The sequence below is a fragment of the Arctopsyche grandis genome, chromosome 10 (assembly GCF_051622035.1).
Source record: "Arctopsyche grandis isolate Sample6627 chromosome 10, ASM5162203v2, whole genome shotgun sequence".
Classification (NCBI taxonomy): domain Eukaryota; kingdom Metazoa; phylum Arthropoda; class Insecta; order Trichoptera; family Hydropsychidae; genus Arctopsyche; species Arctopsyche grandis.
In genome coordinates this window covers 29009264-29029160 of record NC_135364.1, presented here as the reverse complement: position 1 = coordinate 29029160, position 19897 = coordinate 29009264, and the positions used below count along the sequence as shown (strand labels likewise).

The following is a 19897-nucleotide window of genomic DNA, read 5'->3' as shown; positions in this document are numbered from 1 at the left end:
TATAGGCGTTTAAACAATTAAAATCTGATATTGCCATATCAAGGCGAAAAGGTCGAAGATAGATTATGGTAGCTTGCCGTACCGTCATAGACGTCACCGTACCCGAGATTCTGGATATTCGATACGCATTGTATACGATATTTTATCTCCAACGTAATGGCAGACGAGACATTAACGTATATTGATGACCAAAATGAGCAATATGGCAAAGTATGAAAACGATCGGATAAGAGATAACATATGTAAAAAATTAACACTAACACGAAAACCGTGTGAACTTAATAAGAGGTAAGTAAAAATACATACATCAGACAAGCTCAAACAGTTACATTTATGATACACTTGAGGAATATAAGAAGTATGAAAAAAAATTAGCAAAATATAAATTTAATACTTTGTTATATTCGTTTTTTTATTCAATCAATCAAAGTACACTCGTCATTACAGATCGCTCCAATGCGACGAGTGTACTACACACATCAAGAACTTATATATATTTTCAATACACAATCATTAACCAGCAGTGTGGTCTAGTGGTAAGTGTTGTATTCTATCGTGCTATAGGTTACGAGTTCGCTTCCCGCTGGAGTCTCATTGCTGGCCAGACCTTGGTTTGACGAGGTCGGTCGTTTCATATCAGAATTTGTCAATTTTTCTGATTTGAAACGATTCCTGTGAAATTGGCATTATTATCCAATTTTCTGTTGCGAAAAAACCTAGAGTTAATATTATTAGCTCTTAGGTTTCGCCAGATTTTCTCCATAGATGTCTCTATGGATGATTATTGAGTATTGTTACATGAATAAGTTATTCATTATTATTTATCGTACGATGTTTGTAATATCTGACCATAGATGTCAGATATTGTTCAGATTTACATGTATAAATCAATATGTGAACCAGGAAGGCGCATTTGGGGTTTACCTGTTAAGCCTTCCTGGTATATGTTTGTATATATGTATGTATAAAAATATATATGTATGTAAAAATAAAATAAATTACATAATTCGAAACCACACATAAAATATACGGCCAGACATTTTTATTTTACATACATATATGTATACGGCCGCAAGGACCATTGAATTAATTTCAACAATTAATTAATTACAGAATTAATCCATTGAGACGTCTATGGATTTTAGATTTTGTGCACAACTATTATACAATTTATACACAGATTAAATACAGATGATTATTGAGAAATCGATAGATTTAGATTTTGTGCATGATTTTTACAAATTATACACAATAATACATAAGATTTTTTGTTACAACAGGAAAGGATTTATTTGCCAATTTGAGGAACCGTTTCAACAATGATCAGATAATATTGGTAAACTCTGATAGAGAAACAATCGATTGAGTCCCAAACAAAACCCCCAAATCTAACCAGCAGTTTTGGTGAATCGAACCAGTGATCGCATGGTGCTAAACATATACGGTATAATTAAGCCAAACTGCTGGCTTAATGGTATTTTTTACATCAATTAATCATGCATACTCGCCTAACAGATTGCTCCAAAGCGACGAGTGTGCTAAACAGATTAAGACTCAAGACTATATATATTTAATAAATATATATTTTTTTCCTTTGTAAACACGCAGTTTTCACACGATATAGATATAAAGAATATTTCAATTGGTAGAATAAAATAAAATTACTTGTTTTAATATCTTGTGAAAACGATAATTTCTGATCAGTACTAACTGTAGAGTAAATTATAATATTAAGTGCAACGAACTCAAGTCTCATCACTTAACGTACGCTGAAGTTTCATTAGGTGGGGGCATTAGTTTCTTAAGAACTGCTGCATAAGCATTGCCATTAATCAGTTTGATGGTATATAAATGGATAGATAGATGGATGTCCGCAAATACGGGAGTAAATCGATCGGTCTCAAGAAACCTACTCATGAGATAAAACTGTGATACATTAGTATTATATGTTTGATATATGTATGTATGTATATGACATCAATATGAATGTTCATATATAGGATTAAATATTTGAACCCAGAAGTGTGCATGTATAAATGATAAATTTTAAATCAGCAGCGTGGACTGGTGGTAAGCATATTATGCTTTCACAGCAGAGTGGTGACGGGTTCAAGTTCCACTAGTGGCTGCTGGCTGGATCTTGGCTTGGCAAACTTAATGTTTCAACTAGTATATAATTTCGAAAGAGACTTTGTAACTATAGCTTTGAATATAAAAAAAAATATTACAACAAATAAATTCGCCTCCGGCCCCCGGGGGGGGGGGGGGGCGCCGGTGGCGCAGGCGCCAGATTCTGGTATACATATAATTTCGAAAGAGACAGTATATATATTTTTTTGTTCAAGACAGTTAATTTAATAAAAAAAAAAAATGAATATAAAATAAAGCTATACAAATAAATTTAATAAAATGTTTACTATAAGATTAGTCATGTTTAAGCGGTTTATATAATAAATACTGAGCAAAGCCGGGTATAACCACTAGTATAACTATATAATATCATATTAACTAGCGGCGTGGACTAGTAGTTAGCATTTTATGCTTTCGAGCTGAGTGGTCGCAGGTTCGAGTCCCACTAGTGGCTGCTGGCCAGACCTTGGTTTGGGACTTAATGTCTCATATAACTATGTATATAATATCATATTAACCAGCGGCGTGGATTAGTGCTTAGCATTTTATGCTTTCGAGCAGATTGGTGACGGGTTCGAGTCCCACTAGAGTCTTGCTGCTAGCCAGATCTTGGTTTGTGACGTTTTTTAACAGAGTTTGCTAATATTTCTGATTTTCATTGAAATGGTTCCTGCAAAATTGGCATCTCCTCTCCTCTCTCTCTTGCAAATCTCAAGTTATTCAGCGTCTTGAAGTTGGCAGGTTTGAATAATAAAATACTGCAAAAATTTCTCCAGAGATGTTTTTGTGAATGATTTTCGAATAAATTCGTATTGTATAAATGCTTGTATTGATCGTAATGTATGCTACTTTTCAATTTTTGACCATAGATGCCATATATAATGTAAAAAATATATAACCTAATATAATATCGCTATTCTGTATGTCTGCCTGTATGATTATAATAGTCGTTTCGATTCAACATACATATGTACGTCACAGCTTAAACAAATCTAACAATACGTATATACGATGATAATAACAAAAAAAAACTTATATATATACTGATTGCAACTAATGTTTCCGCTTGGCAGAGAATTTCCCGCTATTGTAAATTTATTTAATTAATTAATTTTTCTATCGGTGTATTATATTGTTCCTATGTTGGTAGGTAGGTAGTTTTTAACATTTTTTCATATAAAACAATTAAATTTAAATATTAAATTATATATATTTTTATTTGGACCTTGTGGGATCAAACGCATGACCGACGACACATTTTTTTTTATTTAATAAATTAATATGCCAACACCCGTGCGATGATATGTCATCGGGTACAACACTAGTTTATAAAAATTATAGTGTTTAATACACTCGTCGCTTTGGAGTGATCTGTGAGACGAGTACATGATTGATTGAATAAAAAGATAAAGTTGGTATGTTTAAGTCAAGTGCATGTATGTATGTACATTTATTGAATTGTAATACTGCATATAAAGCCCTGAATGAGTCTCACTGACCACCTGTACCACGTGTTCCTTCACGAATTGAATCCTTCATTTATGTGTTGGTTCATATAATATATGTATTTATATTTTTAATATAGTTAATAGTAGATTTCATTACGTTTGCTAACTAGCAACATAGATCAGTAGTTAGCGTGTAATGCTTTCAACTGAGTGGGCACGGGTTAAATTCTTGGCTCAGTGCTGCTGGCTAGACCTTGGATATCTAACTCCAGCTCGAATATAAAGATTTACAGACGAGATAGATTGCTGGCAAGTAATTACTTATGTAGTTACTTGTTAGGAAGTTCGATCCCAAGTAATGCCTAGCTATAATACATAAATAATTACTTGCTAGCAATCGATTATAACTTTTAAATTTATGTACTAGCAAACGATCGACTATACTCTAGAGCGGACCGGTATGTATTGCCATACCTGACATTCAACGCTAATTAGTAACGAAGGGTCTTAAAAGCTTACCTTTACACACTACAACTATGATTCAATACAAGCCAAAAAGTTTACAACATCTAAGAACAATTATCAAATTGGGTGAATAATTTATTTCCCGCAACAAACACACGACAAAACTTTCACCTGAATTTCAAACCTTTAAAGCGTCTTTGTAGCCCGTTTAATAATAATATGGGTTGTGGGAAACAATTAAGAAAGTATCGTCTCGTTTGAATAATATCGGAGCTTTGCAAAAGTTTCCCCGCTGAAAAGCTCAAAGTAGTAAAACCGAGAGCCGTATCTAAGTATTATGTTTAATATATATATATATACATATACATTGACCCATTCATGGCTTTATATCGCATCATATTATTATACGTGTAACGGGGGGGGGGGGGGAAGGTAAGGGGTGCTTAAAAAGTTTCCAGAAAATGGATATAAATAAAAGCGCTTTATTTTTCAACATACATAATGTACCTATTTATGTATATTCTTCTAGTAGGAAGCAGTATTAATTTACTCTAGCTAAAAGATTTTCAACTGAGGGGCTGTGTAGTATGTAATAACTAGTCACCGGAGCCTGAGGGGGCCGTGTATTGTTCAAAGGTTGTAAAAGCATTGTTAAAGGTTTGCCGAACAATGGATAGCATTGTGACTATCCTACCTCTAGTAATAACCTACGAGTGAAGTAAATATATATAAGAGAGCCTATAATTCAAATTTTATTAAATATAGAGTGAAAAAAAAAAGTTATAGGGTTTAAACATAATGAGAGGTTGGCGAAAAGGGAAAAAACGATCGGAAGAGTGTGGATAATAGACGTCACCGAGAACGAAAATGGAGTATTTTCAAACGTGTCTATTACGATTATTTTCACCATCGTAATGGCGGATTTAATTTCCATATATTTTTATGAACAAACCGAGCAAAATGGCAAAGTTTGAATACGATCGGATAAGAACCCAAATTTCGTCAGACGAAATAAGACGAAAAAATCAAAAGTGAAGTGAGAAGAGGCTAGTAAACATATTGCAACGTCTAGACAAGTAGACAAATCCGAACGTGTCAAGACAATAGCAGTGCAGTACATTTTTTATTATTTGCTCACACTTATTTTTGTTAATAAATTATGATTCCTAGCAAGGTCAAGTTTTCTCTATATTGTTGAAATATTAAGCAAGTTTGAAAACGATCGGATAAGAACCCAAATTTTGTCAGACGAAAAAATTGAAAGCAAGCTAATAAAAGGCTAGTAATAATAAATCATATTAACAATTAGATACAAAATAACTTCTTATTGAATACTTATCTCGCAGATAAAACTCCGTGAAGAGATATACTTTTAGCCGTAAAATGTCAGATCTGACATATTTGGCCAAAAATCAATATATATCGTGTATTACATTATATGAAGCTAGACGCCACATTTGAAATTTATATATACATATGAGAGCTAAAACTATAAATATTTAAATATTAGAGATAACGAGAACCTATAGAGCAAATTTTATAAAATATAGAGTGAATTATAGGCGTTTAAACAATTAAAATCTGATATGGCCATATCACGGCGAAAAGGTTGGAAGACACGGGACGAACGCTTGTTAAACGTCAGGAAGGTCTACGGGCCCCGTTTTTAAAACGCGTTGTATACGATATTTTATCTCCAACGTAATGGCAGACGATACGTTAACGTATATTGATGACCAAAATGAGCAATATGGCAAAGTATGAAAACGATCGGATAAGAGATAAGAGATATAAAAAATGACCACTGACACTAAAATTATGTGAAATGCAAAGGAGGTATGTAAAAAGGGTGTTCAACGCGAAAAAATTGTATTATAAAATATTATTTCCTGTTAAGGTTTTCCAATTTGTTGCCAAATTCATTATTGTGACGGTTCCAATTAAATCTGCATCCCCTCTCTCTCTCGCTCACAAAGTCTTTTCGCCTGAATTCGTTGATTGTTGTAAGCAGTACATACGCTTGCGGTTCATTATTAATATTTGTACATTGTATAATTAATTAATTTTATATTACACCATGATGCCATTACGAGTTTTACACCTGGGCGACAACTATGGTATTAAACTTATACTATGTATCATAATCATAATCATCTACAGCCATTTACCATCCACTGCTGGATGAAGGCCTCTCCAACACGCTTCCACTCGTCTCTGTTTTGCGCAACTCTCATCCATTTCACCCCACACATTTTACTAATTTCGTCTACCCATCTTCCCTGCGGTCTTCCTTTTGCCTTTTGCATTATTTTAGGTACCAATCAAGCACTTCCTTCATCCTTTGTACTATGTATATATAGGTATTTAAATTTGCAGATTTTTAATTTTGAAATCATATTAAAAAAAAATTACATATTTATGTACATACATACTTAGTTGGTATGTTACATATGTACATAAATCAGATAAATCGGTAAACTCTAATAGGGAACAATCGACTTGGAGTCACAAAATCTGCCCAGCAGTACTACAGAAATACTCGGAAAATATATTTTTCAATCGAGGTCAACCCAGGGCTTCAACCCGGGAACCTTTCGGTGGTAAGCATTAACGTAACCATGGCTATAATGTGTTTGGACATGTACAAAGTTGATTTATAATGACCTGTCATGGCCCTATGGCATATTTGATAAAATAGCACCAGAGTTGTGAATATCTGAGAAAATAAGTCTCAAAATGATTTAGAAGTTATAAATATACTCCAATCATATCGCAAGATTATATCTCTAAGGGTCTAACTGGGCAATTACTTTATATTTTATAGGAAATCCTTGTAAATAATTCCATATAACTCCATTCATGTTTATTCCAAAGATACGCATTTCATTTACATACTATATACAATAACGCTTTCGAAATATTATTCACAATTTGTAAGTATGCTTTCAAGAATTGTACTGCCTTTCAAGAACTCAAAATGTATACAATATTATTAAACAATGGACTGGACGCTTGAGCTTTATTACGGTCACTCGAAAGCTTTTTTTGTAAACGCTTTTGTTGGCATATTTTCCATTATCGTTCGACATTTTTGACACATTTGAATACAAAATATTTGCAATTATTTCTATTGCAATTCGGAACCTATAACAAAAGGGGTAGAGCACTTTTTATAATGGGTACCATTTATCGGCCCGGTAAAATAGCCCTATTTCCAGACAAATTAGGTATTTATCACGACATAATATGCAAATGACCATCTCTAAAACATTTCGCCCTGCAAATAAAAAGAGTGCCCCTATTTTACTGTAACGTCAAATACGTTGACAGTAACAGTAAAATTTAAATGAACAAAACTAATCCTAACTTAACCTAACCTAACCTAACCTTAAATAAATAAGTGTTGGCTGCTAAGATATTACGATATGTTTGCTTCCGCATTCAGTTCCACACATGAGGCTTAAAAAAGCAGAAACGAAACAGATAGTGGACAGTGAAGAGAGTGGGAATGGACAGGAGTGGGGCAAAGCGCTATCATTCAACTGTCAAAAATTATAATAAAAATTATAAATTATGATAGGGGCGAGTGAAAATGTAATTGGATATGATTTCATTGAACTATACCCAGTTATGATTTCACCGAAGCGTCGAATTTTATTTTATTACTATTTTTAATACCCATTTGATGTTTGATTTGCTAGGCGGACCCCGATTGGGTCGTGCGAGCTATTTGAGAGATGTTAATTTGACATTAAATGTCGTTTTGACTTACGTCATGTAAATTATTTTACAGCCGTGCTAAAAATATTATCCCTTTCATAATTCACTAGCTGAACCCGACATGCGTTGCAATGCCAGAATAAGGCATGCAATTCCCGTTCCCGTTTCAAGTGATGGTTGGAGCTCTACTAACGTCTCTTTAACGCCGTGTTGTCATAAACCAACTGTTAGGTGGTTACCAACGAACACATGTCCTTGACTATACAATGGCGCTTCAAACTTTCGCGTCGTTAAAATCGTTATTACGAATATTATAATTAAGAGATTTTTTCCCGTTTTTTTTCACAGTGAGCTTCCCGGACATGCATACAATAAATCCTGACAGTTTTATCTTCGGTTGAGTGGTTTAGGAGCCTTTGCGAGTCAGACAGAAAACAAACAGACATTCAATTTTATATATTATGTATATATGTATAAATACTTTTTTATACAAAACTTATGTAAAGCCTTGTTTTTAAACAACTTATTTGACTCCATTTTTTTTACTTAATACTAAAAATACTTTAATACTAAAACTAATTTCTGGGTCAACGTAGCATGTAAATATGCTGGGAAAAATTGAAACTGATCAAACCGTTATATTATAGAACCAATCAGAACCAGAATCATACCAACGAACACATTTCTTTGACTACACAATGGCGCTTCAAACATTCGCGTCGTTAAAATCGTAAATACGAATATGATAATTAAGAGGCTTTTTTTTCCACAGCAAGCTTTCTGGACATGCATACAACAAAAACTGAAAGTTCCATCGTAATCGGTTGAGTTGTATAGGAGCCTATACGAGATAGACAGACAGACAGACAGATAGACAAACAGAAAAGCAGACATTCAATTTTATATACATACATATATAGATTTCATTTAAAAGCCCATTTTGGCTTCAATCCCTATTGCATGTCTAGTCATAACCACTTTTCGGAAACTTTTTAACGATCTACGTACATGTATATATTTTATGCATAGTCCCATTCAAGGCTTAATATCGCATTATATTATAAAATATACGTATATTTAGACTATTCAACTGGGAGGTAGAGGGGGGGGGGTTGGGGGATGACTGCGTTTATTAATGATTAATGTTTATTCTCGACGAGTTAAACTTGGAAAGTTTTCCCGCAGGAGAGTTAGAGGGGTGTAAAGCTCGTGTACACGGTTTTAATATGAAAAAGTGACTCCATTTATCTCAATATGTATAATAATGGGAAGACGTTTAGCCCCGTCTCAAAGATGACTGGCGAGGCGGGAGGGTCTGGACCCTTTTCCTCGTCAGACCCTTCGCTGATAATGCGATAAAGTCGAACGCGAGGAATTCTTGACCGAAAATCCTCTAATACACCCATTAAGGATTATTTTATTATGTTAACGGCTCATAAAAGGGATTTTATATGATATTCGAGGAAAATTTATTTTATTGTAGGGTCGAAGAACGAAAATTTTCACCGCCAAAACTTTATTCTTTATCGTCGTTCGTTTTTACATTTTTTTTTATTTTGCTTTCTGTTTTCTCTTCTTAACTTTATTTTTAAATCCGTTAAGCGTAGCTTTTGGGCACAAAAGAAGCTTTTTTTTCGGATATTTATTTAAGCGAGCGACATTACGATGAAATTTTAAATACTTGCTGAAAACGTGTCCAATGAAACAACATCGCTATATACTATATAGATACAAACCGTTTAAATATGAATTATTATTTTTTAAATACTAAAAAAAGCGTCCCGAACAATTTTAACTTAGCATAAATCGACTATTGTAAAAACGGTCTTCAATTAGTATTGTACATAGAATACTCTAATTTACATACCCATAAAAAAATCCATTTAAATGAAACGTTCAATCTATGCATATTATAATAAAACAAACACAAAGCATCCAATGAAAGAAAACCATTTAAAAATTTGCATAGTATAATAAAAACAATACTTAAGATACTTCGTTTATAAAATAGTCATTAGAATTGTTCTCACTCTGCCGAAATATTTGATTACAGTTTATTCATAAAGGAATCATATCATCATATATATAAAGACGGTAATCTGTGTGTGTGTGTGTGTGTGTGGGTGTGTGTGTGTGTGTGTGTGTGTGTGTCCTAACTCTCGCCGAACATAATGAACGAATCGATAAAAATCGATTAATTCATTTTTCGACGAGACGACTTTGTCGCGACTCAAACCGATCACCCCAAATAGCCTGAATATGGGTCTAAATTGAGCTAATGGTCTCGGACATCACGCCAAATTCAATTTTCCATTTCGCCTTTTTTTTTAAACATTAATTGAAATATTCCTTCTCGCCATATAAAATACGTAATTTTAATAATTTCATTTAGCGAGGTTTTGAACCATTTTTTATGTATTTATTTTCAGTTAAATTATAATTATAATTTAAATTATTTATATTTTGACGATATTCGAGAAAAAAATTGATTTCATTCACCGCGGGCGCCGGGAATCGAACCTTGGACCCTCCGATCCAAACGCAATGGCCCTCACGAGCTCGCGTCGCATGTCATATCCTCGCCCAGAATGCGTGTTGTAAATACACATCATATGTATATGCACGTAATTTGTTATGTGTAATAATAATATTCAACGTTACGAGGTCAATGACCGTTTGGGTATAATCGGAAAATATTACATTTTGTTAACGTTAACTTTAAGAATTGAAAATTATTACAAATAAAGAATTGAAAACTATCTATGAGAGTCTACGAAAATAACGGTTCCGGTTCCGGATTTTTTTTTTAGTTTTATACGGGTATATAATAATTTTATACCCATGCGATGATATTTCATCGGGCTATTCACTAGTACATATATAATATTGCTATTCTGTGTGTCTGTCTGAGATGACGCTCGCCATACTATAATAGTCGTTTCAATTCGACAGACATATGTACGTCACAGCTAAGCCACTGCCAAAACGTATACGAATATAATAACAAAAGAAAAAACTTCCATATATATACTGTTTGCTACCAATGATTCCTGTAGACAAATTGACGGCGCTTTTTTCATATTAAACAATCAAATATAGATTAAATATATTTAAAAGATACATATTTGAAAAAAAATCGACCGCGTGCGGATCGAACACAGGACCGACACATTACTTTTATATAAATAACTTAATATGCCAACATCCATGCGATTAGTTAATTAATTAATTTATGGAATACGTATTGTAGCATATGCTAAAAGGAGCCTCCAATAGAATTAGTTTTCGAGGATTATCTCCAGACTAAGTGCAAGTAGGCTAAATAATGACCACCGAATTGGCTTAGTAACGGCACCCGGTCCCTTCTCAGAACTGACAACGATAGCGTGGGACTGAGTGCCGTGGGAATACATATCCGGGTACGTGCCTAAAAAATAGGGAAGTAACTAGACGTCGAAGTAGCAGGGAGTGACCTGTATTTTATAAACGGGTACTTAGGCAAAATCAAGGCATTCTGGACGGAGCACGGGCAGTGCGTGGATCTCCTGAATCACCCAATAAATGCTGTGAAACGACTTTGGCCTTTAGATTGGATCCTCTACCCACCCCTATGCAACAGTATATATATATATATATATATATATATATATATATATATACATATATATATATATATATATATATATATATATATATATATATATATATATATATATATATATATATATATATATATATATATATATATATATATATATATATATATATATATATATATATTAATACATGTAAAAACGAACGCGATGCAAAAATGTTTTTCCAACTCAGTTTACGAGTCGACTGAGGTTTACCGAAAGTCTAACCTGGAACTGTCAAATGTCAAGTGACGAAATGTTTGGCCATATCGATAACATTCATTATTAACACGTTGAGTGAACAAAAATATATATGAGAGATAATGAGAACCTTATTTAAGCAAATTTTATAAAATATAGAGTGAAAAACATAGATCTAGAATATACTAGATCCGCCCTCACGTGTTATACTTGTCTCCCTTTTGGCGCATGCACAGTTTCTCTTAGTAGGTAGGTAGGTACCGCTGCGTCGTAGGGAAAAAAACACAACTTCCCCGGTAGTTAAACCCCCCGCACCCCTCAGTTAGTGAAGACAAGATCTCCGACCAAAATAACACGTCTGGGCCCATCTAGTGTATTATACATCAATAACAGTAAATTATTTTTATCCCCCCCCCCCTTTCTTTCTTAAAATAAAGATAAAACACTTACTAAAGCATATTTTTATATGCCAAGCGAAAGTAGTTGAACAATTCATAACGACTATAAAACGATTTAAAACCTTAGTGGTACTCTTTAAGCACTGACATGCTATTATAGAAATATATAGAGGGATTTTCCGATCGTAATAGATTCAATTTCAATTTTCCGCGACAGCTCGATACTTCGGTATAGTATCGTTATTTATTCACCATTCGCGGGAAAATTCAATTAGAAGGAATCCGAAAAAGTTCACATTATAAATTCCACACTCGCAGCAACGAGAATTACAAAACCGACGAGAGCATCCACTCGGAAGGTTACGTGAGCTCTAATTAATTGCATTCTGCAGTTTTCCCAGCACTTTCCTCTATCCATATCAGTTAACGTCAAAGTTAAAGCGGTCCAGACTGCACTGAAAAGTCACCGGAAGCCAAACAAATGCGAAACGTTCAAAAATTTCCCAGAATATAGTATTTGTTCGTAAACAGAATTTAGAATTAATTGATAGGAATGTAAACTTTTAGACGCTTGCTTTATCATGCATTGAAATATGATGTTATGTTAGTTTAAAATAACTCTTGTATTTGGCCAAACTTGAAGCACGTTCTAATAACAAATTGTTAGTTTGTATATACAAATTGTTAGATATAATATAGTACATACATGTATAATATCCCGATCCCGATTACTGTTTCAATTCAGGATCCGGATTCCTTTTTCAGTTCCGGATTCCCGATTTCTGTTTTAGTTCCAATTCCGATTAAATTATTACTATTCGTATCGTAACTTTATTTTAAACTAGTGTTTTTACCCGGCTTTGCTCGGTTTTTTGTAATAAAAACCGCTTAAACATGGCCAATCTAATAGTAAGCATTTTTTTATATTTATTTGATTAGTTTTATTTTATTTTAATTTATTTGAATATTCATTTGTTCGATGACGTCACGGATTTACTAGTACTTTACTTTCGAAATTATATATTACTAGTTGTTTTACCCGGCTTCGCTCAGTATTTGTAATATAAACAGCTCAAACATGCCGAATCTACATAATAGTAAATATTCATTTGTTTTTTTATAAAATTTATTTGAATCGAAAAAAAAAATCGACTCGTCATAGAAATTTTGACTTGTTTACGATTACCAACAAAAGTTACTTATAAACATATATACATATTTACATACAAAGTCTCATTCGAAATTATATATTATGTAGATCATGTATCAATTTTTTTTCCGAAACCACCCGTTGAAATTTCAGCGGGCATAACACTAGTACTCAAATAGTGGTGACATAGTAGGTAGGAAGGTTTATAGCCAATTTAATCGAGGAACCGTTTCAACAATGAAATCAGAAAAATTGGCAAACTGTGATAGGAAAAGATTGACCTGGAGTCACAAATATTTAATTCTGACCAGCAGCATTACAGATATACTAAGAATAAATTCTTGAATAAATTATTTTCAATCGAGGTCAACTCAAGGGATCGAACCGACGCCTCTCGGTGCTAGGCAAAAGCCCAAACATGCTGCTGGCTTATATCGAAACGAGCTTTGACACCTCATGGCTATGTTGGTGCAGTTATGTCGTTGCGGTATGTCGGTGCGGTTATGTCGGTGTGGTATGTCGGTACGGTTATGTCGGTGCGCTTAAGTCAGGGTACCATCAAATGTATGCATATATTTGATTTTGATTTTTAAATGCTTTTTATTATTGCAAAATTATGTTCACAATACATCTTATATCTATTTTAATAGCTACTGATCTACTGATCATTTTCTATTTTACAATTTAATTTAATTTGGTTAGTTTTCATAGTATTATATTATTCTAATGTTAATGTTCGGCATAATAGGAAAAAGAGCTCAAAAACCTATTTACAATTCTTATAAATACCCATAATACATCTAATACATAATATTAATTAAAGACTCTAAAGTCGATGACCTAAAGCAGATTGTGTTTAGGTAATCTGTGTGTTATACCTGAAGGGTATAGACATTTTGTTGTAATCACCGAGACTCTTCACAAGTATGTTAGTATGGTTATTAGTGATTCTGTCATAGAATCTACTGGTTAGTTTGTTAGTAATGTCTGTAACAAACGGAATATTATACATGGCATGCAGTTTTTTCAAGTTAGTATATATGGGTGTTATAAATTATTTTTAGGGATTTATTTTGTATTACTTGGAGCTTGGAAAGGTTAGCATTCGAGGCGTTATTCCATATGCATATATGTAAACATACTTATGTACAAGTTGCGAGATTTTCTTTCAGCAATGATATTGCAGATACATATACATATATAATCAAATAAATTAAATTTACGACACAAGCTACGGAAATCGCCTGCAAGAAAGCGAGCAGACATCATTTATTCAATTAAGTGCAAGTCACCGTCACACTTTATAACTTTACGACCGGTTATAACAGCAGGATCATAAAATCGAAACGCGGTCGTATAAAGTAGGTATTATACATAGATATCGCCATACTTGTTTTTCCTTATTACATACACTAACCGCCATTGAGGACATTGTGGTAATGTCCTGCGGGACCTAATAAATATGTCCGGACCGGGTCATTCGCGACGGTTGTAAATTTGAGCGGTCATAATTAAGTTTGCACGCGAATTTTCCGGACATACGTTAAAATTATACATAAGAGAAACGCGAAAAATAACAAACGATGGCGTGTCGTCGGCACGACAAAACCTCCCTTTGGGGATATTAAAAAGTTTTTCCCCTACCCGTTTTTTTATATACGTATCGCTCGTATACACTGTATCTAGTCATGGTATTTTGTGAGTGTCGCCAGAGTGCTCTAAAAAATCGAGTGATTATCATTAATGAATTAAATTCTTGCCGCGTTTTCAATATTGAATATGGAATAATGAATATATGGGGGAGGTCATCAAAAGCATCTCTCGCATAAGTATGTGAATTAAAATATTTTTGTAATTACTTCATTCAATAGTTTTGATTAAAATATACCATCTTAAAGTTAATAAAATGAATCAAAGGTTTTGATTAAAATATACCATCTTAAAGTTAATAAAATGAATCAAAGATCTACCGAAGAAATATATGTATAGCCAGCAACGTGGGTCGGCGGTTGCGTTGATACTAAGCACCGAGAGTGCGCTGGGTTCGGTCCCGTGCGCTGAACTCGATTGAAAAGAGTTTATTATGAGTATTATCTTAAATGCCGATCTTTTCCTATCAGAATTTGCCAATTTATATGATTTAATTGTTAAAGCGGTTCCTCCATCAAATTGGAAAAAATAATCCTATCCACTATCTCACCACTATTTGAATAAGATTTCAAAAATTTATTATTAAAAATTCTTACATATATATAATATCGCTATTCCGTCTGTATGTCTGTCTGTCTGTAATAAAAACAATACATAAGATACTTCGCATATAAAGTACTCATTAGAATAGTTCTCACTTTGCCCAAAGCTTTGATTAAAGTTTATTGTTAAAGGAATCATATACATATGTATAATATCGCTATTCTGTGTGTCTGTCTGTTTGAGATAACGCTCACAGTACTATAATATGCGTTTCGATTCGACATATATACATATATACGTCACAGCTAAACCACTGCCAAAACGTATGTACGAATACAATAACAAAAGAAAAAACTTCTATATATACTAATCGCTACTAATGTTTCCGCTTGGCAGAGAATTTACCGCCATCTATTGGAAATTTATTTAATTAATTAATTTTTCAATCGGTGATTTATATTGTTTACATGTAGGTAGGTATGTAGGTAGTTTTTACCTTTTTTTAATTTTAAACAATTAAATGTAAATATTAAATTAAATATATTTAAACGGTATTTCAAAAATATTCGATGTAGGGATCGAACACTTGACCGACGATTTTAATTTTTTTTTTATTTTATAACTTAATATGCCAACAACACTCATGCGATAATATGTCATCGGGTACAACATTAGTATTATATAGTACATATATGCTGTCTGGTCACAGTGACTTGTAATGTCACTATGGCAAAATATGTAAAATAAATAAATAAATGTATCCCAGCTTTTATTTTCATACAACATAAACAAAAAAATGTCACAATAACAGTAAACAAAGCTTGTTTTGACACGCGGCAAATGAACATCTCTAAGCTTTAGAATGGGAGCTTTCCCAGGTTTTCCTGGAAACGAAAGCATCAGACGCACTATAAAAACGAAAACAAACAACACAAAGCACCGATAGATAAACAAGAAGAGATGAAGTTGACAATTCCACAATAATTGAATGTGCTCTCGCCAGTACGACGGTATAGGATTTAGAAGATTGCTTGCAAATACCGTACAGACAAATGCAATATCGAGGCGAATAACAAAAAAAAGAAACATTTTCTTGTTACGGAACTGGGCTAGAGAAGTAATCACAATGTAAAACTAAGATAAAGGTGATGTTGGAAGTTCTTCTTAAATAAAATACATAGTTTTTGAGTAACCAACGACAATCTTCATTGGATATATACATATGTACATGAAAGTTTGATCCATAGAAGCTGTAAATATTTTGTATTTGCGGCTGGTTTTTATATATTGGTACTATCTGTAGATGCAAGACATTCCCTACTTTGTATTTTATTATTGTTAATAAATGTATTTTTGTCTGCGTATATGTTACAGTGAAAGCATATTTCAAGTGAAAATATATTTTATATGTATGACGAAGAATATATCTTGCTGAAAAGAGAACCGATTCGCGTCTATATCGTTAAGTTTAAATTAAGATGATAGCTCAGGTCATTTGAAAGATATTCTGCTTCCTGTATTATTGCTACAAATGATACTTTTAATATAAGAAAATGATTCAAATAAACAAATTACATGATCTGTGAGACTCCTTATGTACATAGGTTACTCACTGTTTCTAGAAATAATGTGATCATTGAACTTAACGTGATCATCCGACGCAGTAAAGCGATTGTTTGATGAATTATTTGGGATGTGCGACCGTCTTGTTATATACTTAAGATATTTGTGAATGTTTTGTCAAAAGAAAAATTTCAAACTATCCGTTGGATCACCTTTTGTAGCAATCAATTATATATTAAATAATAGATACAGTATTGCGATGGAAATTGTGTTGGCTACTTGAGCGTGATAACAATGTAAACAGACACACACAAAGGATATTTGAACTGTCGCCATTATTGTTTAGTTGTTGAGATATGATAATTAGTCATGGTAATTAGTGACGTAATATTATTCGGGAACAACGACAACGAATGTGGTGACAGACGTGCACTGCCAAAAGTTTTCGTCGGAAAATGTCGGAATATCCAAAATCCGACATATCTAGCTTCTTGTCGTGGATAAACTTTGTACGACTAATAAATCATTAAAAATTATTATATATAGGTATATATGTGTGATAAAAAATCGATTTTATTATTGCCGAGGCACAAAAAAGGATACGAAAAGTTTGCAACACTAATTGGATGTCAATCATTTGACACGTTGCTGAGACGAAGTTTTCAAATGTACGAGTAAACGATACGTTACATCATTCAGATTTGACATAAATATGTTCGATTTCAATTAATTTTAATGACCAAACATGTTCGTTGTGAATCATATTATAATATTTCAAAAAGGTCTTTCAGAGAAAGTTCAATTTAAAGCAAACTGATACTAATTCAGAGTTCAAATCATTCAATCTAAGAGAGGAAATTCACCTACACAACAGTCGCCAGTACAAATTGTTACTTCAAAATAGAAATTCATAAGAGAAAGGGTTGATACAATTCTTGAAAAAGATTGTTCAAACTTCAGTAAATTATTGAGCCAAACAAATATATCGTGTAGCCCAGCCATTATAATAAATAAATTAGAGACCTCTTCATTAACCCTCCCTCATCAAAGTGGGATATGCAAGTGCCCCAAGTTTTACGTTTTTCATAATAACTATGTGGTTTTCAAAGCTATACACCCTATATTTCTTGTATCCCTAGAATGAACATGTAGAATGAAAAGAGGTACATCGTAAAAAAATACATTCTAAAGTATGATTTAAAGGTGGTAGCGATAAGTCATGTTTTTGACTGTTCGCTTGAATATTCATGTTGATTGATGAATCAATGCGAGAGAAAGAGACAGCTATATTTTCGTAAGCTATTGTTTTCGTTGCTTTTGGCGCGTGGCTCAGTCACGCAGTCGCCTGTTGTCCTTACCTACATATGTGTATTTGCATGTTGATGCTTGTCGTTATTTTTTAATACAAAAATAGTGAAAAACATGCTATAGGACTAAAAAAATTTTATGTTGATGTATAAAATGATTAATAAGATATATATTGAACCCATTTGTATTGAGAAAAGCTGTATTTTGATTAAAAAATACTGGGGTCTTGACCGACACTGGTTCGGGACACTCGTTTTATCCCGACGCTCCATCCTTCAAAGGTTAAATTCTAAATTTTGTATTTATAAAGGCATATAATATCTGTCAAAAAGGCTCTTTGTAATGTAAGACAGATATAAAATAGTTTTGATGGATTTAATTCAAAGTAGTTACTAACTAGCCACAATTCCTCTGAGAACATTCATATTATATTTAAATACTTTGAAAACCGCAAACAAATCACACTGACATAAATACACGACGTATTAATAATAATAAAACATTACCTTGAATGGAACAATAAGTTTAAACATTTTGGTGTAGATGTCGTTTTTAAATTAATCTGTTGTACGTACATATATGTATGTATGTAGGTACATACATCACGGTATTTAATATCATAAATTTAAATTTCATAGCATACAAATTTTACCAAATTCGAGCCTCACGAAAGGGTAAAAAAAAATTATAAATCCATTCAGCAGGCAACAAAACACAAAAAGCTTCTATAAGCCATTATTATTACCATCAACAAAAGTTTTATCGCCCGACGTTATTTGCGATACGTGTGCATAAATAATAAAATAAAAAAGGCCTTAAATCAAACACGAACGAATCCATAAATCAAAGGGAGTTTTCAACGAAACGAACGCTGAAAAATTTTTCACACGAAACGAATCAGCAACAAAACTAAACACTGTCGTTGTTGATTAACAACGAACGATCTATCAATCGCCTTATACGTCAAAAAGTAACATCAATCTTTAAACTTAACAAACATACCACTTTTTCAATACATCAACCGTTTTTTTAAAAAAACATTATAAAAATCGTAGACAAAATGTACCATTCATCGCTTCAATACAAGACAATATTACAGAATAATAAAATTTAAATGCATGTCCAAATATCATGATAATTATTGTGAAATTGAAAAATACATGAGTTGTTCTTTTATAAAGGTTCATTCATGATGGTTATTCATTCAGTTATAGCACAGCTTTGATGCAAAATGGATTGCAAATCACCAAGACAACTAATGAAAGTTATTACAAAGCATCTTTATTGTTCTTTGAAATTATTGGTGCTAATTAATTGAATTGTAATTTTGACCATATTCACTATAAAAAATAATGTATAAGTTCACTCTTAACAAATATATCAAACGAAAACTAAATATTCAACTTTAGTTAAATTTAACCAACCTTAAATCAATTATTCCAACGTTGAATTAATAATTCCAACATTAATTTAATTATCGTGGCTATTTTTATATATTTTTTTCGTGTATCCATTATATACCGAGTTTGTTATTTGTGACAAAAGTATTTTTTTATTTTTTTATAGGTTAAGGTGTTTCAAGTTAATAGGATATCATCATCATCATCATCATCTACAACTGCTCACCATCCACTGCTGGATGAAGGCCTCTCCAACACGTCTTCACTCGAATCTATTTTGCGCTAC

General features: G+C 32.8%; 1 protein-coding gene across 1 annotated transcript in view; it reads right to left on the bottom strand.

The window, feature by feature from the left end:
* Positions 1-19897, bottom strand: part of vex (somatomedin B and thrombospondin type 1 domain containing protein vexed) — a 188962-nt gene that overhangs the window by 156184 nt on the left and 12881 nt on the right. The window lies entirely within an intron of this gene.